Source organism: Rattus norvegicus, chromosome 6, assembly GCF_021556685.1.
Source record: "Rattus norvegicus strain SHRSP/BbbUtx chromosome 6, alternate assembly SHRSP_T2T, whole genome shotgun sequence".
In the NCBI taxonomy this organism is placed as follows: domain Eukaryota; kingdom Metazoa; phylum Chordata; class Mammalia; order Rodentia; family Muridae; genus Rattus; species Rattus norvegicus.
This window is the reverse complement of record NC_141539.1, coordinates 46,766,010-46,793,657: the sequence shown is the minus strand read 5'-3', so window position 1 is coordinate 46,793,657 and position 27,648 is coordinate 46,766,010. Positions and strand designations below refer to the sequence as shown.

Below are 27,648 nucleotides of genomic sequence, written 5' to 3'. Positions count from 1 at the left end.
TTAATACACACACACACACACACACACACACACACACACACACACACCCCAGATGAAATCTTTTTTTTTTTTTTTTAAATCTACACTTACTACCATTTTCCCCTGACTATCATCCCAGGTAACCATGTATACTGTCTCCGTGGCGTTCTTTGCTCTGAAGATTTCATGGAACTGGAATGACACAGCCTGCCATCTCCTGTGATGGCTTCCTTCTCTTAGCATCTCTTTCAGCAATGGACAAGGGTTCTGATGTCCCCACATCCACTCCTACACCTGCATCTGCCTGGCGTTCTCAGAGTCTTAGTGGGTATGGTGGGCCCTTTGTGGTGGTCTCAGATTGCACGGCTCTCGTGACGCTGGGCACTCGTGTGCTGGCGGTCCCTGCATGAATTCTTTAAGAGATGGCTGACATTGACTGTCAACGTGATGGGCTCTAGAATCACCTAGAAAACAAACCTCTAGGCGTGCCTGTGAGGAGATTTCTAGACTGGGTTAGCTGGGGTGGGAAGACCCACCTTAACTGTGGGGATTTTGGATTGAATAGAAGGGAGAGAGTGAGCAGAGCACGGACTGCCGCACCCCTTCCTGACTGTGTTAGCAACGTGACCAGACACCTCCAGCTCCAGCCAGGGCCATGACCAAAGTGCCAACAAAACCCTGGCCTGACGTTTTTCTGTGAGGGTTTTTTGCTACTCCGTTGTAAGATCTCTTTGCACATTCCAGTTACAAGTCTAGAGTGAATGTGTCTTGCAGTCCGGCTCGTCTCCTCTCAGACCTCTTTTCAAGTCCTTGCTCGTGTCCTTTGAAGGGTGACCGTGTTCTCTTTCAATGTTTGTTCTTTCTGAGTCATATCTACGAAGTGATGGCCTATTTCAAGGTCGCGACTTGGCTCAGTTAGCTCCTAGAAGTGTTCTAGTTTTAGCTGCTTTATGTAGGTTTTTGGTATGTTTTGAGTTAATCCTTTTGTACAGCATGACATGGGAGTCCAACCGTATTCTTTTTTTCATGCAGACTTTGAACTTCTGATTCTCCTGCCCCTACCCCCCAAGTGCTGGGATGACAGGGATATGTCATCAAGACTGGTATGTGAGGGGCTGAGGTCTGAATCCAGAGCCTTGTGCGTGCTAGGCAAGCACCATGCCAACTAAGCCATACCCCAAAGTCCTGCCTTTCTCTTTTTTAAGGATAAAGGTCAGACACTGTAGGCTAGGCTGGCCTAGAACTCATGGCAATCCTCCTGTCTCAGCCTCCTGGGCAACAGAATTACAGACATGAGTCACCATGCCTGGCTTGTTATTACTTTTATAGTAGTGGAAAACCATGATAAAATTTCTTTTTTAAGATTTGCATTCCATTCTGACACAGTAATAATGGGAAGAAATTCAGAAACGTCCACAGCCATGGCCAGCCAGCTGCGTCACAGGAGCCAAGAAAATTCCTGGGCGCTGTAACAGCAAAATACATAGGAAGGATGCAAACAGAGCAGCGTTAGAGAGGGACCGGGCACCCAGGGTGTAGCTGCTGTCATGGGGAATATATCAGTGATAAAACAGATCCTTTCATTTGCCTGAAATTTGGTTAAGGCCCTTCACGTACCTCTGTGGCCCAGCTGCTGGGAACTTCACAGAGAGCTTTTGGCAAAGAAGCTGGGCTACTAGACCAAACAGGCGTGAGCCACATCACGCCACACACATCCGGATTTCCTGGGAGGCGGCCAAAATCCAGATTACTTTAAAAAGAAACCCAATGTTGCTGCTTAGCGTGTACAAAATTGCTGAATACAATCGAGTCTGCTTCACGTCTCTAAATCCTTAGCCGTCCCCGTCCCATCCCCTGCACCAGCTAGGCTTACAGCAGACCTCTCAAAACTAGATCAAAGCATAGAGGAACACACGCTTGGGTAACTGGTCGGGACACCCCTAAGCTGGACTCTCAGGTGGCCCTGCCCCTGCCCCTCCCTCCCCATCCCCATGACCACATTTTTAATATTGAAGCAGCCTGCTTCACTGAACCTTGTGTGATGAGGAACCTAGGGACTGGATGTTAAGACAATGTGGCCGACATCCTCGGCCAGGTACTTAGTGGTGTCTGATGTCACAGAGGAGGCCTGGGGGCTTCCCAGACCAGCCCCCCTGCCTCCAGGGTGGAATAAGAAACCAGACAATGTGGAGGAGACAGAGGTGCACTTTTACCTGAGAAGACAGGAGCTAGCAGAAAGTTCCAGAAAGTCTGGGGGAGCCTGAAAGAAGAGCAGGTATTCACTAGGGATGACAACCCCCAACTCTTCCGAATCAGGTCCTGGAAGCCATGATGGGAGGCACTTCAAAAGAAGCTTTGGTAGGTCAGTGGACCAAGGTTGGTTGTGAGCCCAGCCTTTAACTGCTGAGCTATCTCTCTAGCCTTGGCATAGTTGTGAAACGGGGTATCCCCCTGCCTGCCCCCCCCATTTGCACAGCACTTTGGTTCACACTTGGGACCCAGTGTTGGGGGGTTAATGTTATGGGGAGCACTGTGAGGCAAAGGGAGGGATACTTCACTCATGAAATTCTTGTGACTTACCAGTGCAGGAAAAACCCTTCCCCATCCCACTTCCACTATAAGATTCCGGTGGAGGTTCTACCAGGCCCCCTCGCAGCAGTGAGACAAGGCAAGAAGCAGATACTCAAGTCCCAAAGAGCATTCATTCGTCCTGAGCCCAGACCCAAAGACCCTCCTGCTCCCAGAGTGGCGCCTACACTACCGTGAAGCTGAACTCACCTGGGCAGCGTCTCCCAGCGGCTGGCTGGCTGCTCGCGCTCTAGCCGGTTGAGCCAGTGCTTGGGAGACTCCTGGGTGTTTAGTGCTTACCGCTGCAGCGTTCTTCTGGGGAGGAAAACAGCTCGCAGCAGTCTGCAAGCCAAAGGTGGGTGGGGTGCAGAGAGGGAGAGAACACGTGTTTAAAGTCTCCCATCTCCGAGAGGTCCTGAGCCCCACCAGGAAGAAGGGGAAGGGAGGGGAGGCTGCCTAGCTGTCTGGGGGAACTGAATGAGAGATGTAATAGACGCAGAAAAGCAGGAGGGGAGAGGGTGGGAGAGGGAAGAGAGACTGAGTGCTGGTTTCAACCCTTGTCCATGGTGGAAACCCGGCCCGGGAGGTCCTGGGTATGTCATGCTACCCTTTGCCAGCACAAGGACACACAACCAGCCCCAGTCTGAGGCTGTCGACCTGGCTGGCCAGCTGCCCAATGGTACAGCCGGTTCACACCCTGACCGGCTCCTGATACGGGTCAACTCCAAGCTGCTTGGGGGTTTGTTTTGCTTAACTGGCCAAGTGGACAGAATTGGCACCAACTAGGGGTGGAGGTGGAAGTAGGCAGACATGCTCAAATTTGGAGATGAAGGATTGCCTCCTCAGGGATTCCATAGCCCCGAATAGGCCTATGGGCTTCAAAAGGCCCGAGGCAGGCTGAGTCTGACCCTTTCCATCTCCTCCCGGGGTGGGGTGGGGGTGGGGGGTGGGGGTGGAGGTGGGGTTAATATTTCTTTTGCTGTGTCCTATGTCATCTAAAGATGACCATTGTGTCCTCATTACCGACCACTGTCACTACTCTTTTGGTCTACATCCCTGCCCCCCAGAGGGTCAAAGACAGCCAGGTGGGTGTAAGCCATGTTCTGACCCAGAGGCCTAAGGACCCCAAGGCATACGCACTTCGGTTGTCTGCTGCATGGACCCAGACAAACACACACACACACACACACACACACACACACACACACACACACACACGGCACACAGACCCATCAGATGTGTGCACAGACTCAAACTTCCATTTATTTCCAAATCAACCCTCATGCTTTGGCTAAACATACCATCTGTGTACCCACCCAGACTACACAGAGAAGCCTCCAAAACATAGCAAAAAAACAGAATCTTTTGCTTCAGAATCTTTGTGCGTGCAGCACCCATGCATGCGTGTATGTGTGTGTGTGTGTGTGTGTGTGTGTGTGTGAGAGAGAGAGAGAGAGAGAGAGAGAGAGAGAGAGAGGGAGAGAGGGAGGGAGGGAGAGAGAGAGAGAGAGAGAGCTCGCACACAGACAGTGTGAAGTGTGAGAAGTCTCCTTACTCATTTGATTATAAAAGATTTCTGAGCCACCAGATGGTACAATGGGGGCTGGGATACCAGGGTCATTATTCTTATTTCTTTGCACGGGGCTCCATTTCAGGGCCTGAAAGAGTGATATCCAAGAAGCTATTCCACAATTCCACCAAGACAATGGCCGGGCGACTTTAGGAACTTGGCTTGCTTTTGCACCACTGAGCAGATGTGTGCCCTTTCTCACTTCCTGAATAAACAGGCTCTGTGCCAATTCAAGGCATTTGGGTTCCCCTTACTGTCAAATGGCCTGCCCAGGTGGGGCCTGAAATCCAGGCTCTGTTATATAATTAGTCCTGGCTCAGACCTACCACCACCGCTCCCTGACAGACAGCTTAGCTGGTCCCAAGATGGCTGTGCTAGAGTCAACATCAAAGGCGATGTCCCCTGGTGCTGTGTGCAGGGACAGGAGCCTGTGAGATCAAAGCCTCAGGGTGGTGAGTTCACTGTGGTACTTAATCGGGTCACATGGCTTTGCGGCCTGGTTTGTGTTTGGTTTAGCTTTCAATAGGGGAAGCTTCAGCCCTGGTTTCCACACAGCTCAACTGGTTATAAAACAACAGGTTCTGAGCTCCAGGGAGGATTCTCCGAGGAAGATAAGCCCAGGTAGGATGTGCCATGCAGACGCTCCCTGTACAATGCCTACAGGATATCACACAGCATGGATGTGGAAAAGCAGCTCAGTGTTCCCATAAGCAGAGGAGGGCAGATCTGCAAGAAGACCATGATGGTGGTGGTGGGGAGAGCCTTTGGCAGGAACCGTGTACTGAGGGAAAGCATAGCCAACCATATGCTCAGCCTGCCCTCACATACACCCCTCTTCCTCCTGTTGCCCTCACATATACCCCTCTTCCTCCTGTTGCCCTCACATACACCCCTCTTCCTCCTGTTGCCCTCACATACACCCCTCTTCCTCCTGTTCCCCCTCCCCTCTCTCAGCTCACCCCACCAAGGAATAGCAGGAGGCTTTTAGATGACACCAGATAACCATCTAAAAGTCCCTTTGCAAGAACTGGTTTTACTTCTGCCCTTGGCCTTTAGATCAGTGCAGCTCCAGTTGGACCCTGCAAGCCCAGCACTGGACATATGCATCCCAGTGTCTGTGGCCAAAGACAGTGAGAGCTACACAACCCACAGTTCATCTCGGGGCAGGTAATGGATGGTGCTTTTGGTTCTTCACATGTCGGTCTGAGTTACCACCTGGTTGTTTTGTCCTTGAGAGAAAGCTGGGACAGGAGGGTGTGCTTTTTTTGCCAAAGCGTGTGTTATAGGGGCAGAGTGGGCCTCTGTGTGCAGCTCGTGTGGGTGCTTTAGGGGAAAGGGAGTGTCTGGCAGGGAAGGCACAAAGGGGAGGGGAGGGACAAATATTATCGCAAGGGAGCAATGTTCCCCTTCTTTTAGAACTGTCGACCTGGTGAGCTGGAGCAGTGGCTCAGCAGTTATGAGCACTGGCTGTTCCCACAGCAGAGGCTCCCATTCAGGTTCTCAGAACCCACATGGGGCGGCTGCCTGCAACTCCAGTTCCAAGGGATCTTATGTCCTCCTCTGGCCTCTGAGGGCACTGCATTCATATGCACACACCATATATATATAATTTAGAAATAAAATAGGGCTGGAGAGGTGTTTCTGCAGTGAGAAGCATCCCTGCACTTGCAGAGGACCCTGGTCTGATTCCTGGCACCTTCAGCTGGCAGCTCACAACTGCCTGTAACTCCAGTTCTGGAGGAATCTGCCCCTCTGGCCTCTGCAGACACCTACACTCACAAATGCACACCCCCACACAGAAAGGCACATACTTAAAACAATAAATCTTAAAATTCTCACTTAAACTCCAGTTCTTCTTTTAGGAAAGAAAATGCCCCCCCTTTCTCCCTCCCCCTCTCCTCCCTTCTGTTCCTCCTCCCTCCCTTGTTACTCTCCCTCCTCCCCTTCTTCCCTTCCCCTCACTCCTCCCTTCCTTATCTCCTTTCCCTCCCCTCCCTTCCCCCCTTCTTTCCTCCCTCCCTTCCCCTCCATCCCCTCCTTTTCCCAATTCACTTTTTCCTTCTTCCTACCCAACACTCATCTTTGACTGAAGATGGCGCCTGCACCAATCACTACAGGAAGGCAGTCCTCCTGCCTAGTGGGGTTCTGAGTCCTGGCGGTAACATTCTAGGGAGATCAGAGACCTGGTTTTAAACCGACTTCAGCTGAGGTCAGTTTGAAGTGTTCTCAAGTTGCAGAACCCAACCCTCTCTATGCTTGGGGCCCCTCGCCTTTGAAGACAGCAAGACTTCTAAACTGTAGAGCGCAAAGCAGAGGTGAGACAAGCCTGCCCAGCAGCCCAGCAGGCATGGGGGAAGTGTGACACAGGGGCCTGTGTGTGCAGGTTTACCGCCCACACAGTCCAGTGGCTTCCTGACTTACCTGGGTCACAGGGAAGTCTGGCCCCAGCAAAGATGCCCAGGGATGCTTAGCAACCACTATCACAGTCATTTTGACACTGGGGCATGAGAGCCCTGGCTGATCATACCAGCCTCAGTATGGCTGGCTCCAGACAGACATGTGGTCTCAGCAGCTTCCAGAGTACAGAGGAGCCAGGGGCAGGAAGCAGAACAACCCCCACACTCATGGCTACATAGAGGACAGACAGTTCTTACCACAGTAGTAAGGCACTGACTTCCACACCGAGCCCCAAGCCAGACCTCAAAGGCGAGACAGTTGATCTCTAAAGTTCCCACTTCATGGCCTTTCTCTAAGAAGGGGGTAGGGAAGACCTCAGAGAAGAGGTATAAATGCCATGTCCAGGCCATAGCCTTGGATTCCAGGCTCGGGACAGAGAGGCTTTTGCATGGCTGCAGGAACATGCTAGGCCGGGAACGAACTGTACCTCCCTTCACACAGAAAACTGGGGAGGAAGGCAAACAAAGCCTGAGTAGAGATTGATGGGACTCCCAGAAAGGCACTCAAGGCATGCCTTGATCCAATCCCAAGGCTCAGACACCTTAGCACATGCTGTTCCTTGTGCCTGGAACACACTCAGCTGAGCCCCTCCCACGTCAACAGCAAGCCAGAGGTCCAGAGCAAGTCTCAGGCTTCCCTGGGAGGCTTCTCCCATGCTCCAGGCTGGTGACTCTTGTTCTGGGGCCTGGTCATCTACATATACACTCTCCCATTGGCTGACCAAAGAAGGTCACAGGCTAAGTCTTGTTTGGACTGTGTCCAGGAGCTAGGGCTGGCCAGTCTTGACTGATGGCAGGTTGGACCTGCCCAGACCATGCAGAGACTCCAAATGGGACCGCACCCCACCCAGCACCGACTCAATCAATCAATGCCAAGTTCACACTGTTTCTCACCAAAGAATGAAGAACTGTCTCCAATCCTGCACATCCCCTTTCCACTGCAATGGGCAGGGGTGCTTTACAATAAAGGATCCCTGAACTCCACTTCTTTGGGAGGGTCTCTGTTTCAAGATACCGACCCTCCCCTCCCAAAGCTCCCAAATTCCATCATGGCCAAGTCTGACCGCAGGGAACTCTCTGGAACCCAGTGGGACTTGGGAGTTGTTGGAGACACTACCCAGGACAGCTGGTCTGAAGCGCGTGTGTGTGTGTGTGCGTGTGTGGTGTGTGTGCGTGTGTGGTGTGTGTGTGTGTGTGTGTGTGTGTGTGTGTGTGTGTGTGTATGTGTGTTCTTTTAAGAGAACCAGTCCCTCGTACATGATGTGGAGTTTGGCTTGCTGGACCATGCCATGCAATTTATTCCAAACCTATTACACATCAGTGCAGAATCTAGAATTTAGAACAGATGTTCTACGAGGGGTGGGGAAGTGGGATGTTTTAACCCAGAGGGAAGGAGTTCAAGGCTCAAATGACATGGGTGGTGTGATCAGGAAAGCGCTGTGTGTTAGGGAATAGGGCCAGGACAGAGTGAGGAGACAGGGGCCTGGTGCTTCAGCAAGCTGCAGGTCCCTCTTCAGGCCTGTGAAGTGAGCCAGAATCTGAGAGGCCAGCACTATAGGAAGTTAGCACGTGGGAGCAGAGCTCTGGCCTGCGTTAGACCTGCTCTGTCCCCTCCATGCTTCATCCACCTATACCCATGGGGTACTTACCTGGGGGGGAGAGGGGTGTGCCAGTGTCTGCTGCTAGTGTCCTCTGAGTTTACCTTCTACTGTGGTAAAGGACATTCTGAGTCACTCATTGTGGAAAGCACATTAATAACTGGCACATTCTTCTAGAGAGTTCAGAAACACTACGCCTAAGTCCATGGCACAGCTTCCAGCACTGTCCTACCTCATCTTCCATGGCCAGAGTCAAGCTACACTGAGAACAGTCAGCCCAAGAACACTTGCTCCCTCCTGTTCAAGTGTGGACACCTGGCACAGTGAGACTAAGAAATTCTGCAGTGGCACTCAGCTGGTTAAGACCCAACTGTATTTCAGTTCTATGACTGACTTCTTGAAGGAGCTTGGAGGGAGACAGGAGGGCAACCACTTTCCATTTCATTCCCAGATAGGAAGGACATGAAGTCAAGAGTGATAGGGAAGATGGTGGATGTTATCTTGGGAAAACACACATGCACACATGCACGCACACACATATGCACATGTGCATGCACACGCGCACACGTGAAGAAAACTTTTCCTCTTTAGAAGAACATCATCCAAGTGTCTTAATCTGGGCTAACCAAGAACACTCCACACCATGAGACAGAGGACAGTGTCCCCATCTTGAAACCTCAGGGCTTCAGATGCTCCAACAACAGGAGGACCAACACTCAGTCACTTCAGGAGGCTTGCGAGCCCCAGAGACGACTACTCCACTGGGCCTGTTGCTAAGCTAGCTCCACAGAGGTGCAGAGTACGCAAGCCAACTCTGAGGTCTGCTGTGTAACTTGGCTTCTTCTAGACCAGCAGTTCTGAACCTGAGGGTCAGATAACCCTTTCACGGGGGTCACCTAAGACCATTGGAAAACACAGCTATTTACATTACGATTCATAACAGTAGCAAAAGTACAGTTATGAAATAAGCAGTGAAAATAATTTTATGGTTGAGGGTCATCACAACATGAAGAATTATATAAAAAGTCACAGCATTAGGAAGGTTGAAAACCGCTGCTCTAGGTCTCTACTTCCCTTAAAACATAAACTCACCTCATTCGGTTGAGGATGCTTAAACTTCGCTCTGACCAGGCAGGATGGTGCACACCTTTAATCCCACCACTAGGGAGACAGAAGCAAATCTCTAGGTCTGAGGGTAGCCTGCTCTACACAGTGAGCAGGCCAGCCGGGGGTACATAATGAAACTCTATCTTGAAACAAACATTTTTTTCTCTGTAGAAATTTCAAGATAGAAAACAGAAAGGCACAAAGGATGGATTTTGGACTCCAGAATCCTATATCCAGGTCACAGTGCATCCCAATTCCTTTGTGCCCTCCGGTGCATCTAAGGAACTCGTCACACGCATCCTATCACTCCACTGGTGGCTGCTTCAGCATGCCCCACGGTTGCCTGGACAATTACCTGAGCTAATACATCCTCAGATGCCAGGAGCAGGCAAACAGGAGGTTCTCCCTGTTGACAGGGTTCCTGCCCTGCTGCCTCTGCCTCTGCCTCTGCCTCTGCCTCTGCCCCTGCCCCTGCCCCTGCCCCTGCCCCTGCCCCTGCCCCTGCCCCTGCCCCTGCCTCTGAGGTAGAGCCATTTTCTGGTTCTTGAACAAGCAGAGACAATATTGATTGACAGGGCTGCTTCTGGTGGGACACAAGACTATGAGAGAAGTTCTGTGATCACATCCCCAAGCATGCTGCGTCAGTGTCCGACAAGCTGACTCTGGGTACAGGTGGGCTCTGAGCACTGCTTCACCCTCCTCAACACCACCTGGTACCCAACTTAGTGCTGGGCAGAGAGCAGGGGACAGTCATCGCAGGCACCACTCTGTGGGACCTACCTATCCAGGAAGACACACAAATGCCCTACAAAGTGGGAGCAATCCCACTTTACAGATGGGTGTGGTGGAGCTTAAAGAACTTAAGTGGGCTAACTTAACATGACCAGGATAATATTCTCAAAATCACTTCGTTTCCTTATGTGACTCCCCATAGCCTGTCACAATATTCCTCCTCTTCCTCCTCCTCTTCCTCCTCTTCCTCCTCCTCCTCTTCCTCTTCCTCCTCCACCCCTCTCCCTTCTCGTCCTCCTCCCACATATGTGCATATGTGTGTGATGTATGTCTGGAGGCTCGAAGTTGAAATCCAGAGTCCTTTTCCATTGCTCTTCATCTAATTCACTGAGGCAGGGTTGAAATTGGAGCTCAGCCACTCTGTTGGCCCAGCTGCCCACTTGTCCTAGGGAATGCCTTCCTGTCTCTGTCCCCCTCCTCCCCCAGTTCTGGGATTGAAGGTGATCATGGCATCTATGTATCTACTACATGGGCTCTGGGGACCTGAATTCCAGTCCTTATGCTTGTGCAACACAGCTGGGTTCTCTACTCAGCCCTGGGGTTTCCAGTTGACTCCCAGGGAGATACACTATAACAGATAATCAAATTCCAGGAGCATTTCTTATCTCCTTGCAAAGAAGATCAGCAGTCACTTCTGGTTCCCTCCTCCCTGCCCCCCTCCCAGGCAATCCCTAATATAATCTATTTTGGGTTTCTTTAGATTTGCCTATTCTAGAAATTTCACCTAAGTAACACAATATGCCTTCTTCTGTGTCCGGCTTCTTTCACTGGGGGTAATATTGTCAAGTTTCCTTTATGTGGAAGCGTGCCAGTTTCTTTTTTTATGGCTGCGTAATATTCTACTGTTTGGATCTACCACATTCTGTTTACCCATTTAACAGCTGGTGGGCATCTGGGCTGCTTCCACTTTGGAGGCTATTAGGAGTAAAGCTGCTATGGACGGACAGCCATAATTTGTGTGCACAAGCTTCTCTACTGTTTGAGGTTATATACCTGGAAGGGGAATCACAGAGTCAGCTGTCAGTTCTTTGTGCAATCGTTTGAGGAACCACCAAACTACGTCTTGGTGGGTGTGGCTGCACTGTTTCTCACCCCTATCAGCAAGGAACAAATATCTCCATGTGTCCACTGACACTTGTTATTGTCTGGTTTGTATTCTAGCCATCCTGGAGGTGGCACATAGGGCACTTAGAGCTTATGTTGTGTAGCTATGATGTCCCTAAAGTTTGTCAAAGCAGCCATGTAAGCATGAGAATCCCTAAGATGAGCCCATAGGAAAGTGCAGGCTATGCTGTTCCTGCCTCGGTTTCTCTGCTGGCCCTGAAACCAGAGACTTGAAGCTCCACAGGGTCCAGGCAGGGAGTATGAATTATCTCTGGGTCTGAATAACACTTCAGCATTGAGACGGAAACCATTCCAACGGGTCTACTTTTGTCTACTCAGGACATCCCATATAAGCAGGGTGACACAGTATGGTCCTATAGAGCAGCCATGACTAATTTTTTTAAAAAGTCACTCTTCATGATAAACAACCCCTCTCTTCAGTTGTGTGGACAAACAGGATTTATCACACTCCCTGACTTTTGCTAAAAATAGTAAATCTGTTCCCCGAGCCCAATGATGGTCAGCAATACCTTAATGCAGATTAAGCCGCTCAGCTGCAAGCTACTGGGCCTCAGAGGGCAGACCCCAAGGTTCCACGAGGACACAGCTAGGGCCTTCCTGAGGAGCTGCCTGCACTCAGACCTTTTAGGAGACCCTGAAAGGCCTCTTGAGGCCTCGTGAGGCCTCCGTCCTCTGATAGAGAGGGATGTGCTCCAAGCTTCCGGCAAGCTCAGACCTTCCACAGGCCTCTTCATGAGTTGTCTTCCACATGCCATCTGCCTTCCTTCAGGGCAAGTCACCCCAGAGAGAATGAGAGGAGCTGGATGAGAGGAGCTGGGGGCATACCTCAACAGAGAGGCCCTGCCCAGCCTGCATGAAGTCCTGGGTTCTACCCAAGGGTTGCAAGGAGATGAAAAAAAAAATCGAAGACCCAGAATGGCAGCCCCAGCCTTAGCGCTAGGTGTCAGTGATACCCCATTAATCTCTGTATTTTATTTTCTGGACTCAAACCATTAAGGCCAGGCCACATCAAGGGTGAGGGTTGCAGACACAGGCATGCAAAGGGAGACCACCTCCTGCGTGCATGAAAATCAGATGTTCATCACAAGGACAGAACATACCGAGCTACATATGACAAAAGGAGAAGGGGAAATGGTGCTTGCGAAGCAGCATGTACCACCGCCCCACTATGCCACCACCCCACCCCCACCCCACCCTACCAGCCCCCACTCCCACCCCACCTCCCTAAGACCCCATCATACTATCCCCAACTCCCACACCTCCCCACCCCCATGACCCCACCCTCCATTCCCATCCCCATCCCCATCCACCACCCTCAGAACCCTCCACTACAATGTCAACATTGGCAAGACACGGAAACATTATTGAACGCACCGTTCAGGAAAAAGACAAATGGGAATGGTGGCACACAAGTATATCTAACACAGAGATAGTATGTTTCCCTTAAGGTTCTACATGTGTGGTGAGGGGATAAAAACTAATATGTCCTTCCTCCTTGGGCACAGGGCTTGCTGGGAAAGGAGAGAGTGAGGCAGGGAGCCTGCTCTGTTGGACAGTACTGCTCTCCACAGTACATTCAACAAGAGTAACGGAGGCAGTGGTGCTGGTTTTGACCGAAGTATACACATACATGTTCATATACATCCACAGAGGCTGGACGGCAATGAGACGGTTTTACTCCTTTACAACTGGGAGCAGCTGGAGGACACTGGTCTGTGTGCTCTGCTTGTAGGCAGCAGAACTCCTTAAATGGACAGACACAAACGGAGAGAGACACCTCGGCATGCAAATAGGGTTGAATTGGGGAATGACGAGGATTTGGAAAAACCATATCTGTGTGTGTGTAGATGTATGTATGTGTGTATGGGTACACACCAAGATACACGTGTGGAAGTCAGAGTTAGTTCTTTCTTTCTACCGCGTGCAGCCCAGAGACCAAATTCAGGTTGTCATACTCATAAGAAAGCGTCTTTATCCACTAAGCCATCTTGCTGGCCATGGTGGAGTGCCCTTTTTGGGGTGGTGGGCTTTGCTTTTCTGTATTTTCTAGGCCAAAATATGCAAATTTGTGTGTAAAAACTGAATTAATTTTTTTCTTCAAAAATCAAAACCAAGATGAGGCATGGTGGTGGTCAACTACAGAACAGATCTCTGTGAGTTCAAGGCTAGTCTGGTCTATCTACATAGCAAGTTCCAGGCTGGTGAGAGCTATACAGTAAGATACAGTATCCACATAATCAAACCAAATCAAAACCAAAATGGCCAATGTTGACCACCGGAACACAGGGGCTTTGGGAGTGTATGCTAAGAAACTCCAACTCAACCGGAGGGTTGGGGCAGAGGTGAGAACTTGGGCCTTGAGAAGCAAGACATTGAACGCAGGAAGCCAGGTGACAAACAGGAAGTCCCTGACCTGGATGTGTGGGCAGATGTGAGAAGCCAGCCCTAGTGCTGGCTCCCTTGACCTGCAACCTAGGTTAACTATCCCTCCCTAGAAAGCTCTTAGGAACAGGAGTCAGAGAGACACAAAACCCTGAGCCCAGGTACTGGCCATCTGACTTACGGTTCAGTCAATTTTAAGATGTGAAAATTCTATTATTCACTGTGCTCAGAGGCCAAAGGAAGAGCAAGGACAGAGGCCAAGAGCAGCCTGGGCTTCTTGCAATAAGAACCCCACAGCCTGTGACCCTACGACCTTCCTCATAGCCCTGGTTGACGCCTTCCTTGGCCACGCCAGGCTTCTCTGAGCCTTCATTGGCTGAGACATAACCTGCCCCACTCCACCCACTCAGGTCTAGCTAGCCTAGGGCTAGTGAGAAACCTGCTGAATTAGTTGAACAACATGTCTCCACTCAATCTGATGACCTACTGTTGACATTCACTCAAGTTCCTAACCCCTCACCCCCAGGGGAGAAAGTCTGAATCTTCTACCCCTGATGTCTTCCCTCAGTCATCTTCCATCTAGAGACTTGAGACAGACAGACAGACAGACAGACAGACAGAGAGAGAGAGAGAGAGAGGACACAGACACACACACACACACAGAGAGAGAGAGAGAGAGAGGACACAGACACACACACACACACACACACACAGAGAGAGAGAGAGAGAGAGAGAGAGAGAGAGAGAAGACACAGACACACACAGTTTCACAACTTCTCTCTTTCCCTCTCCCTCTCCCTTTCTCTCATTCCCTCTCTCCCTCACCTTCCCTAGCCCTTATCTTCCCTATACTGGGAGTTACACTAACCTTCCCCCACCCTCTCTCCCTGGTACAATGAAGATGAGCCCTACCGCTGCAGTTGTCCCTCTTGAGGTGTTAACAAGTATCAGCCCATTTTTCCTTTAGACAAAAGCCTGGTGTCTTAGTTAGGGTTTCTACTGCTGTGAAGAGACACCATGACTATGGCAACTCATAAAGGAGAGCATTTCACTGGGGCTTCTTGCAGTTTCAGCCATTTAGGCCACGACCACCGTGGTGGGAAGGATAGCAGTGTGCAAGCAGACAAGCAGCATAGAGGCAGCTGAGAGTTTTACATACAGACCAGCGGGTAGCAAGAAGAGATGATGACGCTCTGGGCTGGGCTTGAGCATCGGAGCCCTCACAGCCAGTCCCCAGTGACATACTTCCTCCAACAAGGCCACACCTCCTTAGAGTGCCACTCCCTATAAGCCTAGGGGGACCATTTTCTTTGAAATCATAACACCCAACTTAGGAGTTCAAGGGTCAGCCTTGCCCTTATCTCCCACCCACTTTAGACAGGAATTTAGTGAAGAAAAGTTGGGAGGGCCCAACACGGTCTTGCTGAGAAACACCGAGGGGTGGCAGCCAGGGTTGAGAGAGGCTCCAAGAACATAAGACACCTCTTGGGTAGACACTGGCTGAGGACACTTCTAATCAAGTGACATTTAAATGGAAGGAAGTCCATTCCTGAGAGGTAAGAGAAAGAAAAAAAAAGTGTTGGGTAAGGAACAGCAAGCAGATATTGGAGGCTCCACCCTAACTCGGTGTGACCTCAGCAGAGTCACTTCCCCTCTGGGAACCACTGTGTCATCTTCTATCGCGGCAGGAAGGGTGGGGTTTGATAAGCAGGTCCAGCATTAAATTCACAGAATGTCAGCTCTGCTTCAGCATCTGTGGCTGAGGAACCCCGCGCCTGTCCTTAGAGTAGGACACGGTCCTTTGTACTGAAAAGTGCAGGTCAAGGTAAGGCCCCTTACGTCTCTGCTGAATCCAGCCTTTTCCAGACCTGTATTGTTGGGGAAGCTCCTTGCTTGGCATCGGGTTCAGTCTCCCTTGGGCCTGTGGGCAGGATGGAGGCACCACAGGCTTCTTATTGGTGTCCTTCCTGATGCCAGGGAACATAGCAGCATCTTGCTCCCAGTATCTGCTATCTCCATGTAGCTTGAGAGTGGATCCATGTGTTCCTCTTCCCCAAAGCCATGTCTGTCCCCTGTCAGTGTAGCCCTTATCCACAAGGCTGCAGTGAGAAGACAGTCCGAGGCCTGGCCAGTGCCCCAAAGCAGGACTGTGGCTCTTACCGGGCTCTCTACAGTGTCTATCTGGGACATGTGGGGAGGTCACGGGCCCTGGTCCCTCCCACCTACCAGGTGCTATGCTTGTCAATCATAGCTTGAATGGCTCTCAAGGTTGTCGCAGACCCAAGGCCACTCGTCCTGACCTGTGAATTCTAAGCACATCCAAAGTTATAAAGAAAGGTGCAGGTTTCAAGAGCAATGGGTTAGACGTAGAAGGTTCTAGAGACCATCCTGCTTAGTGTTCTCCACCCTCTTACGCTAAAGGTTTGTTTGTTTTGAAAGAGACAGAGGCTTGTATAGCTCAGGTTAGCCTTGGACTCTGTAGGACACCAGGGATGACCTTGAACTTCTGATCATTGTGCCTCTACCTCTAAGTGCTGGGCTGTGACTACAGATATGCTCCACCACAACTATGTTTAAATGGCACTGAAGATGACTTTCAGGGCTTCATGCACTCCAGGCAAGTCTTCTAGCAGCTGAGCTACATCCCCAGTCTGGGCTAAGGACAGTATCATTGAATCTCCCTAGAATGTTAATAAAGCACACACTGAGGCCTGCAGGATGGACAGACAGATTGCAGGATGGACAGAGCCAATGAGCCCACTCAAATGCTCTGGTCCTCTGTGGCCTTAGCAGCACCTCTTCAGAGCTGAGAAACAGCAGTTCCTTCTATAAGCCCTTCACAAGCCTGAATAAAAGCAGAGCCCCAGGGGACGAGCAAGGCAGATCCGACAGTGTGAAATGACACTGGGGACATGGGCTTTCCTACCAAAGCCCATCAGGGACAGTCAGCTCAGCCAGGGCTGAAAGTCAGTTGGTAACCCTGCCCCTGGCCACATTTCCAGGTCCATAGCAGACTTAGAAAAAAAATTTTTTTAGGAGGAAGGAGGGAGCTGAGGGATGTCCTGGAGCCCTAAGAGGCAAATGAACCACCCTGAACACAGGCAGAGCACCCAGGCTGATACCGGTTTCCGTCTGAGCTATACTAGAGCCTGACTGTGACTGTCTATGGCCCCCCCAACAGTGCATCTCCTGCCCCAAGAACCCCACTGCCCTCTTTTAGCCTACCAGCAAGGACTTCTCAGGGTCCCCAGGTTTGGAGAGTCAAGAAGGAACACTAAAGAAGAAATCCAGCCCTGTGCTTGGAGTTGGCACCCCTTCCTCTGAAGGAAGGAATTGGGGCATGAGGTTAGAAGAGGAAAAAAAAATAAAATGTTTCCATGATCAGAGAGCAGACACAAGGCTCCAGAGGCAGAGTCTGTGTGTTCAGCTAACAGCATGCAACTGGGGACTCCTGGGAAAGTGTCCAGAAGCCCAAGTCCAGCACAGGGATACCAGCCAGTCCCAGAGTAGTGAATGCACTTTGCAGGCGAGTTTCCAAGGGGTGTTCCGAGGACGGTGTGCCACACAACAGGGCTGGAGAACAGCACGCTGGAGGTGACAGGAGGGAAACGGGATAGCCCTTGTCCCGAGAGAATAAAATGAGCGGTGACAGCAAGGGACAGGGAAGAGGGAAGTTTCCAGAAGCTCCTGACGAGATACTCTGCAGGTGGTGTGCTGAGAGTCTGCAAACCGATCAGCCATGGGCAGCCACTGGCTGGCCAAGCCAAGGCATGGGCTGGGGACTCTGCATTTCCACATAGAGACAAGCAGTCCTGTGTTTGGAGTGAGGCAACAGAGGTGAGCAGGAAGCGAATTCCTAAAGAAAACAAGAGAGATATCCAAAGGAAGCCCAAGAATAACTAACTGGCTTCCCTTCTTCAGGATTAATGCTGGCTGATGCTTCCGTGTGCAATAGTCTAAACTGAGTTCCCCCAAACCCACATGTCAAGGTAATTTGCATAATTAGGTCTCCAAAACCACTTCACTGCCCCTGTGACCTACCATCCTGAATGGAGAATGTTTGGGTAGGAAAGTAACCCAAATCTTGCTATGGGGTTGAGGGCTCTCCAGGAATGACAGCTGTGAAAATACAAAGAAACCTATAGGGAGATGATGAGGGGCCGGCCCTCTTTGTTACGGAGGCTGAGAAGTCCCACGACCTGCTGTCTCTAAGATGGAGCTCAGGGAAACCAGTTGGTGGGGGGTTCTAGGCCAAGCTCAAAGGCTCAAGAAGCAGGAGCTTGGTAACCAAAGAGGAGAGATGATATCCACTCTCCCTCCTGGGTGGTGACTAATTTTCAATTCAGTTTGACTGGACTTAGAATCACCATGGAGACTGGCTGTATACTCTGGGCGTGTCTCTGAGGATGCTTCCAGAGAAGTTTAACTGAGACAGGAAGACCTGGCCTGACCGTGAGCACTATCATCCCACTGGCTACAGTACAGATCTAAAGAAAAAGAGGTGAGCTGAGCACAAAGCAAACAAACAGACCCCACCACCACCCAGTCTCTCTTTCTCCTTCCTGATTGGATGCAATGTGACCAGCCAATTCAAGTTCCTGGATTTCCCACCGTGATGAATTGTACATTCAAACTGTGAGCCCAAATAAACCCTTTAGTAAGTTGTTTCGTCATATCAATAAGGAAAATAAGCAATACATTTGGGGAACCTGTTGATCCAGATGCTAGCCTTTGCTCTGTCTACTGGCTCCCATGCTAATCTCTTCCAGCCACATACAGAAATGACACTTTACTAGCTACCTAGACACCCCTTAACCCAGTCAGGCTGGCACATCATGCTGGTGAACAAATGTCATAGCTTCCCTACGGGAAGCACTAGTCTACACTGAGGGTCAGAGGCATCTCAGTTCTGTCTACTGGGAGCTGTTAACCCAGACAAATCACTTAACCTCCCTGGGCCATGTGTTCTCCTCCATAAAATAGGGTTCTGGCCATCACCTGCCCACTGTGGACCATTCCTGAAGAGATGGTGGTGTCCCTTATGGCTGCCCCTCAGTGTCCCACAGGCCCACATCCTCCCACCTACAGCTCATGAACAGAAATGACCTCAGCTCAAGTCCTTCACACTTCCTAAACCTAGCAGGCCATTACAAATGAAGCTTCTGGAAATGAGAAGTTATGGGTCTGGTGTTAGCCATAAATCACCCACTTATGAAGACATATATAGTAAGTCATTAATGTTAGCACCATCTGCAGCAAAAGCTTCCCAGAGAATTAAGCCCCACCCCCCCCCCCCACAGTTTGGCTCTAAATAACTCCATTCTCCACTGGAATAAGCCAGGGCTCTTGGCCAAATTCAAGTCTTGCTGAAGGTAAGGCTACCAACACCCACAGATGACTCTGGCAAACTGGCTCCTGTCTTGGGCTTAAAAATAAAAATTAAAAAAACAAAACAAAACAAAACAAAACCACTCTCCAGTGTTACTGAAATAAGGAACTCACATGAGCAAGACAAGAAAAAGCTCATGGACTCCCCCGAGACAGTCTGAATAAGTCCGTGGGACTCACGTGTGGGGAAACTGAGGCTCAAAGAAAAGTGTCTTGACTGGAAATGCTCAGGAAGCAAAGAAGGGTCTAACTCCAACACCCTCCGAGGAACAGAGAGGAGAACCTGGTCTCCCACAGGTCACCTGTGGGAGCGAGTGACCCCAGGATGGACCGTTCCCATTCTGCCCTAGCAGGACTACGCTCTGCAGAATGCGAGCTTGGAGTGATTTAGCTCGGGCTGAACAAGGTAAAGCATTCCTCCAGCTTGACTGTGGCCGCAAATCACAGGAATGGCAGGTAAGGCTCCATTCCAAGTGCGCTGTACGCCGGACAGCCTGTGAGGTCACAGGGAGGCCAGGAATGCGGCAGAGGTCCCTGCATTTCCTCCCTCGCTCCCTCCTGCCACGGTGTAGGAGCCACAGGTTAATGGAGGAAGCACCCAGGCAGAAGCCCTCTCTCTGTGAAGAAGGGCATGAATTGAGCATGACCAAAAGCTGGGGGCTGGAGAGGAGGGGCGTAGGTCTGGTAAATGGCAGCAGCCCAACTTCTTGAGATACACGGTGGACATGGAGGAGAGGCTGTGATGGCCAGCCGCCCATGCTAAGAACCTCAGGCATCTGTTAGCGAGTGCTGGCCAATTCTAATGTACAGGCTTGGTGTGTCTTGCTCTCTATATTCTGCCTGAAGGGAGAAATCGAGGGAGTATTATTTCCTTACTAAAGCTGTGAGAGAGAGAGAGAGAGAGAGAGAGAGAGAGAGAGAGAGAGAGAGAGAGAGAGAAAACAAGTGCTAGCTAGAGAGGCTGAGTGGAGCTTCCTTCCTGTGCTTGGACTCAGCACCTGGGAGGCCAGCTTCAAGGAGGCTTTCTGCCACCCTACCCTGGAGCAACGACCAGGATGGATTCACCTGCTATCGTAGTCAGGGTTACGGTTGCTGTGATGAAACACCATGACCAAAGTAACTAGGGGAAGAAAGAGTTCATTCAGCTTACACTTTCACCACAAAGTTCATCACCAAAGAAAGTCAGGACAGGAACTCAAGCAGGGCCAACCTGGAGGCAAGAGCTGATGCAGACTGTGGAGGGGTACTGCTTATTGGCTTGCTTAGTCTGTTTTCTCAGAGAACCCGGCACCACCAGCCCAGGGATAGCACCACCCACAATGGGCCAAGAAGCCCTTCCCCATCAATCAGTAATTAAGAAAATGCCCTACAGGCTTGCCTACAGCCTGATCTTATGGAAGCATTTTCTTAACAGAGGTTCCCTCCCCTGAGAGGACTTTTAACTTGTGTCAAGTTGATGTAAAACTATCCAGCACACCTACCTTCATAGGTCCCTAACCCAACCTCTAAAGAGAGGCCATCGAGATCAAAGCAGGACTCACCACAGGGTTCTGCCATCTACTGTCACAGCCCAAGGGTAGCATGCCAGCCTCCTTCAGCATACCCAGAAACCACCTCCCACCTCACCATGGAAGCCGGTAGGCATCCATTGGTAGCCTCTTGGCCGGTGCCGGTGGGTAGGAAGACCCCCCCACGCACACACCTATCTGGAGGAGGAAACTCAAAGGAAATAGAGCGTCAGCACGTTAATTAACTTTGACAGCCCCGAGGCAGACTGGGAGCAGAGCTCCCTGTGGAGCCTGCCACCTCCCAGTTTCATTCAGTCCAGTGAGTGGGGGGAGGGGGGGAACAGCCTGGGCCTCTGGTGACCATCATCTTTTAGTACCGGAGCCCTGAAAGGCAGCCGCACTTAGAGGTGACGGTTCAGAGGCGGCACAGGTTACACACCAGAACAGTCTACTTCCCACGTAATTTAAAAAAGTCCCGAGCAGCTGCTTCATTTCCCAGCTGCCCTCGCAGAAGCACGGGGAAAGGCCAGGCTGGCTTCGTACAACCAGTAAGTGGACCCGAAGCCAGCCGGCAGTGGCACTAATTAGCCCCAGTTGAGCCAGAGAAAGCAGGACTCTGATAAAGGGCTGGGAGCCAGATGCACCTCAGGCAGGTGTTTAATGTGAGCTTGCAGCTGTGAGCCTCGGCGTGTGGCATGTCTTAAAGTTACAGGCTGTGGAGGAAGCCGCAGCAACCCTGTCCCCCACAAATAAAGCAAGGCAGTCCTGGGTCCGGCACTGTCCCGTTTAGAGCCAATCAACATGACAATAACTGGAAGTCCCTGCAGATGCCCTCTGAACAGTCAGTGCAGAAGTGGGTCCCACGTACAGGGGAAAATAAAACCTGGGACCCCATGCCTACTCTGGCACTGCCACCAGGAAGCCTAGGGAGTACAGACACATCACCTTTTGAACCTCAAAATTTTTGTACTGTATGCATGTGTGTTCAGGTGCCCGTATGTGTGTGCATGTACTGGCTGTCAACCTTAGACACATCCCTCAGGCACTGTCCCCTCCATTCTGTGAGATGGGGTCTCTTGCTTGCCTGGAACAAGTGGCTAAGCTGAACTGCTATCAAGCCCAGAGGATGTACCCATCTCAGCCTCCCAGTGCTGGGCTTATATGCACACGTCACCATACCCAGCTTTGTTAAATGGATTCTGGGAATCGGACTCAGGTCCTCATGCTTGGTGAGGGGCACCTGGAGTCAAAAGCCGGCAAGCCCCTTAGTAGAAACTGAGGCAGAAGAGAAGTGACTTTCTCTCCCAAGGAAACCGACAGGTAGTTCTGGGTGAATTGAGTCTTGAGATAATGTTCATAAGGTCTCCTGACCCCCAGGCTGACTAACAGAACCCTACCTGCCCTGTAGAGGTCAGCACTGAGCAACACCCCTCCCCTAGAAGGACTTTGCACAGGGCCCCTCTCCACGGAGCACTGTCACCATGACAACCACAGCCTTAACAACTTTGGCATTTCCACAGCCTCTGATTGATCCAGGGCTTGAAATTAACATTACAATGAATCAGTATTTGCATTTAATTTATTTTAATTGGCTTTTACATAACACCACCTTTAGGTTTCACCCCTGGCCAGTGGGTTCTCAGCACAGACCCCAAAACCAGCAAGATGTAGCCCTTCCTTCTCAAAGGCCATGAGGCACAATGGGATTTCTCCCCCGACTTTCCTCAACTTCATTTTGCTCAATATTCTTTCCTTACCCTGAGATGACAGGGCCATTGGTTTGAAGCCCACCCTCTTTTTTTTTTAATTATTTATTACATGTATATGCTTGCATGCAGGCCATGGCACATGTGTGGTGCTTCAAGGATGACTTGCAAGAGTCAGTTCTCTCCTCTCACCATGTGAGAACTGTGGTTTGAACTCAAATCATCAGGCTTGGTGGCAGGCCTCTTTACCCACAGAGCCATCCCACTGGCCCTTGAAGCCCATCCTTAAGACCATGTTCTTGGACAAAAAAGAAAGGGGCAAACACCCAAGATATCTCTGAAGGAACCACAGTGAAGCTCAGAGAGGAGAGGGATGCTTTCCCACTGGTGTGTACCAAAGGCCTAGAAGGAACCTAGGCATGCACTGGATACTCCTGTTTGTATGATGAACAGGCATCGTTCATTGCCCGGGCTCCATCACTGCTGCTGTCGCTCATGCCTGATAAAGCAGGGACTTCAGAATGAGGCGCACAAAGGGGAGAGCACTTGATGCCAACATCTGCAATAGTCTCAGCACCATCCACCTCAGCTTCATCCATCCCAGGGGCAGGATGGAGGTCTGGGCAAGACCAGATGCCAGACAGAGAGAAGAATAGAGCCTGTGTGGGCCCTGCTCCCTGGGGACTCCATCTACTGGGGAGAAAGAGTTTCTTTGGAAAATGCCGCTCCACCATGTTGATTACAAGCTGCACAGGGCATCTCAGAAAGAAGAGGAAGGGTCTCCTCCTGTGCTGTTCGCTTTTATTAAATATGTACCCGTGTGCATGTGCATCTCTGTACATGTGTGGTACTGGAATGTGTGTGTTCAGATGCATGCACCCATGCAAGCAGAAGCTAGAGAGGTCTATGGTCCTACTCTATTATTACACGGTGCCTTATTCTTGTGTCAGGGTCTCTCGCTGAACCTGGCAGCCGGGAGCCCCTGAGTTCCTCCTGTCTGCCCCACCTGCAGCACTGGAGTTACAAACCCTGCCTGGCTTTTTTGTGGCTGTTGATTTTTGGAGACAGGGTTTCTCTGTGTAATAGACTTGGCTGGAACTCCCGTAGACCAGGCTAGCCTCAAACTCACAGAGATCCTCCTGCCTCTGCCCCTCGAGTGCGGGGATTAAAGGCTTGCGCCACCACCCAACCATGCCTGACTTTTTATGTGGGTTCTGGGAATTCAAACTCAGGCCCTTGTGCTTTTAGCAAAATGCTCTCCACCCCTAAGCCATTTCCCAGCACAGCGTTTGAAGGACGACTGGCCCAGTGCCAAACCCAGACAGGCGGAAGGGAATGGTGTTCGTAGCAGAAGGAGCAGCGTGTATGAAGGCGCAGAACAGCGAAATGGTGGATATCAACATCCTTTATGTCTATCGGGGGAACCCCTCATCCTGGTGACCAATAGGAAGTCTAGCCTGCTGAGTGAAGAACAGGGAGAAGGGACCAGAAAGTCTCTCAAGCAGGCAGTGAGCTATCTGAGGGACTTTGAAATGATTCATCCTGTGTTGGGCTTTTGATCCGTGAAGAACACATTTGGTTACAAACAGTGGCTTAGATAAAAGAGGGTTTTCTCTACGTTACACCTGTGCCCAGGCTCCGGGGCTCAAAGTTTAAGAGGCCGTCAAAGACCTAGTTTGTTTATCTGTTTTGCTGGCCTGGGCCCAGGAACTTCAACCTCATGGTCACAAAAAGGCTGCCCTACTTCCAGAAATTATATCAGCTTTCCAGGCAAGATAAGATGCTCTGAAAGCTTTGGAATTTGGGTGCTTTCTTTGGAACGGGGAGCCCGTTTGACTGACCTTGACTGACCTTGAACTGTCTGGGCTCCCCTGGCTGGGAGGCCGCTGAGGTCAGGCTTTGTTCCCCAGCCTTGTGTAGGAGGGCTTTCTGCACTTGCAATCCCACATATCGAGACTTCCAGGCAGCCCACAACCTCAACGATCACCTTCCCGCTTGCCATCCTGGACCACATGCTATGAAACAGGGTTTCCGTACATGCCTGGGAGAAATAAAACTTATGTCCATACAGAGACGTGTAAGCAAATGTCCCCAGCAATGTTATTCATGGTGACTCAAAGTGAAAACAACCCGAATGTTCATCACCAGATAAAGGAACTAAAGGGGAGTGGGAAGGGTAATACCCCTGCCGTAGGATGTTAGAGTGTCTTGTAAAGGCACAGTGCACAGCTGGAGACGCTACTGCATGCACACAAGAAGCACCGAAGTAGATTCAATAAAAGAGGCCGAACACAAAAGGTCACGTGTTCGATGGTTCTGTTTACCTGCAATGTCCAAAGTTGGTGGATCCATAGAAACAAAACACGTGTTTGCAGGCCCAGGGCTAGAGAGACTGGGACCTGACTGGTAATGCCTGTGAGATTTCTTTTCTGGGGTGATAGACGCGTTATGAAATCCGATTGTATCCATTTGTGTTCAACTTTGCGTGAATACTAAAAATGACGGAATCATGCATTTTTTATAAAAATTACGGTTTTATGTGTTCAAATGTGCGTCACTCAATGAGTCCCGGAAGTTGCTTATGGTCGTGAGACACCATGTAGGTGCTGAGAATCAAACTCAGGTCCATTGTAAAAGCAACAAGTGCTCTTAATAGCTAAGCCATCTCTCCAGTCCCACAGAATAAAAAATTTAACAATGACTTTGGTGGTATATGAATTATACCTTAATTATTTTCTTTGTTTCTTTCTATGTTTCTTGGTTTCTTTCTTTGGCTATATAGACTTTCATTCCTCCCTCTTTCACCTTCAGAATATAATATATAGTATTATATTCTATGTATTATATAGTAATATATGGTACCTGGCAGGCACCATATGTGGTCTTTATCGTAACAGGAGAAGACAAGGGGGAAGGGGGACAAGTACAGTCATGTCTTGCTCTCCATGCTTGTCATGGACATAGACCCTCAAGATCACCACCCAGGACCAGGCAGGAGCCAGGAGGCCATCTGTAAGAAGCCATAGCAGCCTATGGTTCCCAGATCACATGAAGAAGACTGTGAGCACCGGGCAAGCAGGAGGAAGCGCCCATCTCAGAGTCCAGCACACAGACTAAGGATTGCTGACCCTGAGGACTGGAGAATGCCAGGCCCAGCTGGATGAAAGGAGGAGGGAAGGACATACCACTATGTGAAGGGACCTAGACTTCGCAAGAGTGGTCTACAGCTGATCGCTCTGGTTTGCGTTTAGGAATCTGGGTCAGCCGGATGAGTGTGTGTGTGTGTGTGTGTGTTATATGTGTGTGTTGTGTGTGTGTATGTGTGTGTCTGTGGTGTGTGTGCGTCTGTGCTGTGTGTGTGTGGTGTGTGTGTATGTTGTGTGTGTATGTTGTGTGTGTATGTTGTGTGTATATGTGTGTGTGTGTGGTGTATGTGTGTCTGTGCTGTGTGTGTGTGTGTGGTGTGTGTGTGATGTGTGTGTGTGGTATGTGTGGTGTGTGTGTGTGGTGTGTGTGTGGTGTGTGTGTGTGTGTGTGTGTGTGTGTGTGTGGTGTGTGTGTGTCAGGGGTCGTGTGACAAGATGGCTCCATGAATAAACCTAACGAGTCAAGTTCGACCCCAGCACCCACATCACAGAAGGAGAGAACCTCCGCAGGTCCCCCAACCTGTGCACACATTAAGAAAACTATAATAAAAAAGATTATGGAGACATTGGGGGGGGCAGATGGGCATAAACTGCCAGGTATGCAAGATGCCTATGAATCATAACCAACCCACCACACCACACAGCTGCTGGGTTATCCTAGCAGGGCATGTACTCACTCTCCCCATAGGAATGGGGAGAGAGTTTCTACCCTCGGGTCAAGTAGGAGCCAAGTGCCTACCATCATCATAAAGCCACGCATGGCTATGATGGCTTGGACTAAGTATCCCCCGAAGGCCCATATGCTTACTTAGGTTTCTACCATCTCAGTTAGGTTTCCATTGCTGTGGTTAAACACTAGGATCAAAGCAACTTGGGGAGCTCACAGGTTACAGTTCCTCATCGGGGAGGCCAACGCAGTAAGTCAAGCAGAGGCACAGAGAAATGCTGCTTACTGGCTTGGTTCGCTCGGCCTGCTTTATTATACAATCCAGGACCACTTGTCTAGGAGAAGCACCGCCCACAGTGGCCTGGCCCTCTCACATTAATCATTAATTAAGAAAACGGCCTATCCATAGGCTTGCCTATAGGCACATCTTTTATTTTATTTTATTTTATTTTATTTTATTTTATTTTATTTTATTTTATTTTTTAAAACAGGGTCTCATGCACAGTCCTGGTACTTACTCTGTAGACCAGGGTAGCCTCCAGTTCACAAGAGATCTGCCTATCTCTGCCTCCCAAGTGCTAGATCCTGGCCTCTTGGCCACTCTTAGACATTTTCTCAATTAAAAGTCCCTCTTCTCAGCTATGTCTAGGTTTGTATCAAGTTGACAAAATCAACCAGGACAACTGACCCCTTGTCACTGTGCTTCACGGTAACTACAACCTTTCCTTTCCCATTTGTCCCCAAGATCATAAGTTAATATAGCAATACAAAAATAATATAACTTTAAAAAGTCCCACGAGTCTTTAAAATTCCGATACTTTGAAAGTTCAGTCTCCTCGGAACACCCAAAGTCTCTTTCCAAAGTTCAAAGTCTCTCTAAAATACCCAAAGTCTCTTGACTGAGAACTCCTGTAAAAATCAAAACAAGTCAAATGATTTCTTAGCCCAAGAAGGAAGAACCAGAGTACAGTTACATTCAAAGCAAAGCAAAACCGAAGTCCAAAAGTGTTGACTGTCGGACATCTGGGATTCAGTCATGATCTCGTAGCCTTGTGCAATTCTACCTCTTTGGCTTTGCCACCCACAGTCCCCACATCTCGTGTCACAGACTCAGGCTAGCTCTACTCTGCAGCTGCTGCTGTCCTTGGTGATTACTCCATGGCACTAGCATCTTCAGAACACTGGCATTTCCACTGCAACGGGGCTGCCCCTTCCCCAGTAGGCTCTCTTCAGGAGCTCTGACCCTGCCACATGGTGCCAAGCAGCAACTTCTCTCCATGATCTCCTCAACCCCGGGGCTTCTACAGCAACCGAGGCTGCACCTGTACCATTGGCCTTCCATGGCCTCTCACAGTGCCAAGCCTTAACTGCTCAACATGACCCCTTCATGCCTTTGAAACCAGTGGGAGACTCTTATACCAAGTTCAGCTACAAGCACAAGGCACAGCCTTGGCCCATCTTAACTACAGCTAATTCTGAGGAAACATTTCTCAGATTTCTCCTCAGTCGTCAACTACGGCTGATTCTTCAGCCCCAGATGGCCAGTACTGATTGTTCTAGGCAAGCAAAGGTTTCGCTTTAGTGGTCCTGGTCTCTTGTTAATCACAGCCAGTCCTTCAGCCCCAGCTGACCAGAACCACAAATTCTGAATTCAAA

At 50.1% G+C, this 27,648-nt stretch overlaps 1 protein-coding gene and 1 long non-coding RNA gene across 14 annotated transcripts in view; one reads left to right on the top strand and one right to left on the bottom strand.

Annotated features, from left to right (window-relative positions):
• Hpcal1 (hippocalcin-like 1) overlaps positions 1 to 27,648 on the bottom strand; it is a 106,186-nt gene that overhangs the window by 65,619 nt on the left and 12,919 nt on the right. For 2 of the 11 annotated variants that reach the window (XM_087554394.1, XM_087554395.1), the window contains exons 2-3: positions 2,758 to 2,889; positions 2,193 to 2,239 (exon numbers count right to left, since the gene is read on the bottom strand). The gene's annotated coding sequence lies outside the window, so the exon portion shown is untranslated. 11 annotated transcript variants of the gene reach the window in all.
• Positions 15,259 to 24,354, top strand: LOC148005159 (uncharacterized). 3 transcript variants are annotated; one of them, XR_015622934.1, is made up of 3 exons: positions 15,273 to 15,402; positions 17,924 to 18,078; positions 22,312 to 24,354. It is a non-coding gene; the product is annotated as an uncharacterized LOC148005159 (long non-coding RNA). The 3 variants fall into 3 exon arrangements; XR_015622936.1 differs by having other exon boundaries at positions 17,924 to 19,421; XR_015622935.1 differs by lacking the exon at positions 17,924 to 18,078 and having other exon boundaries at positions 15,259 to 15,402.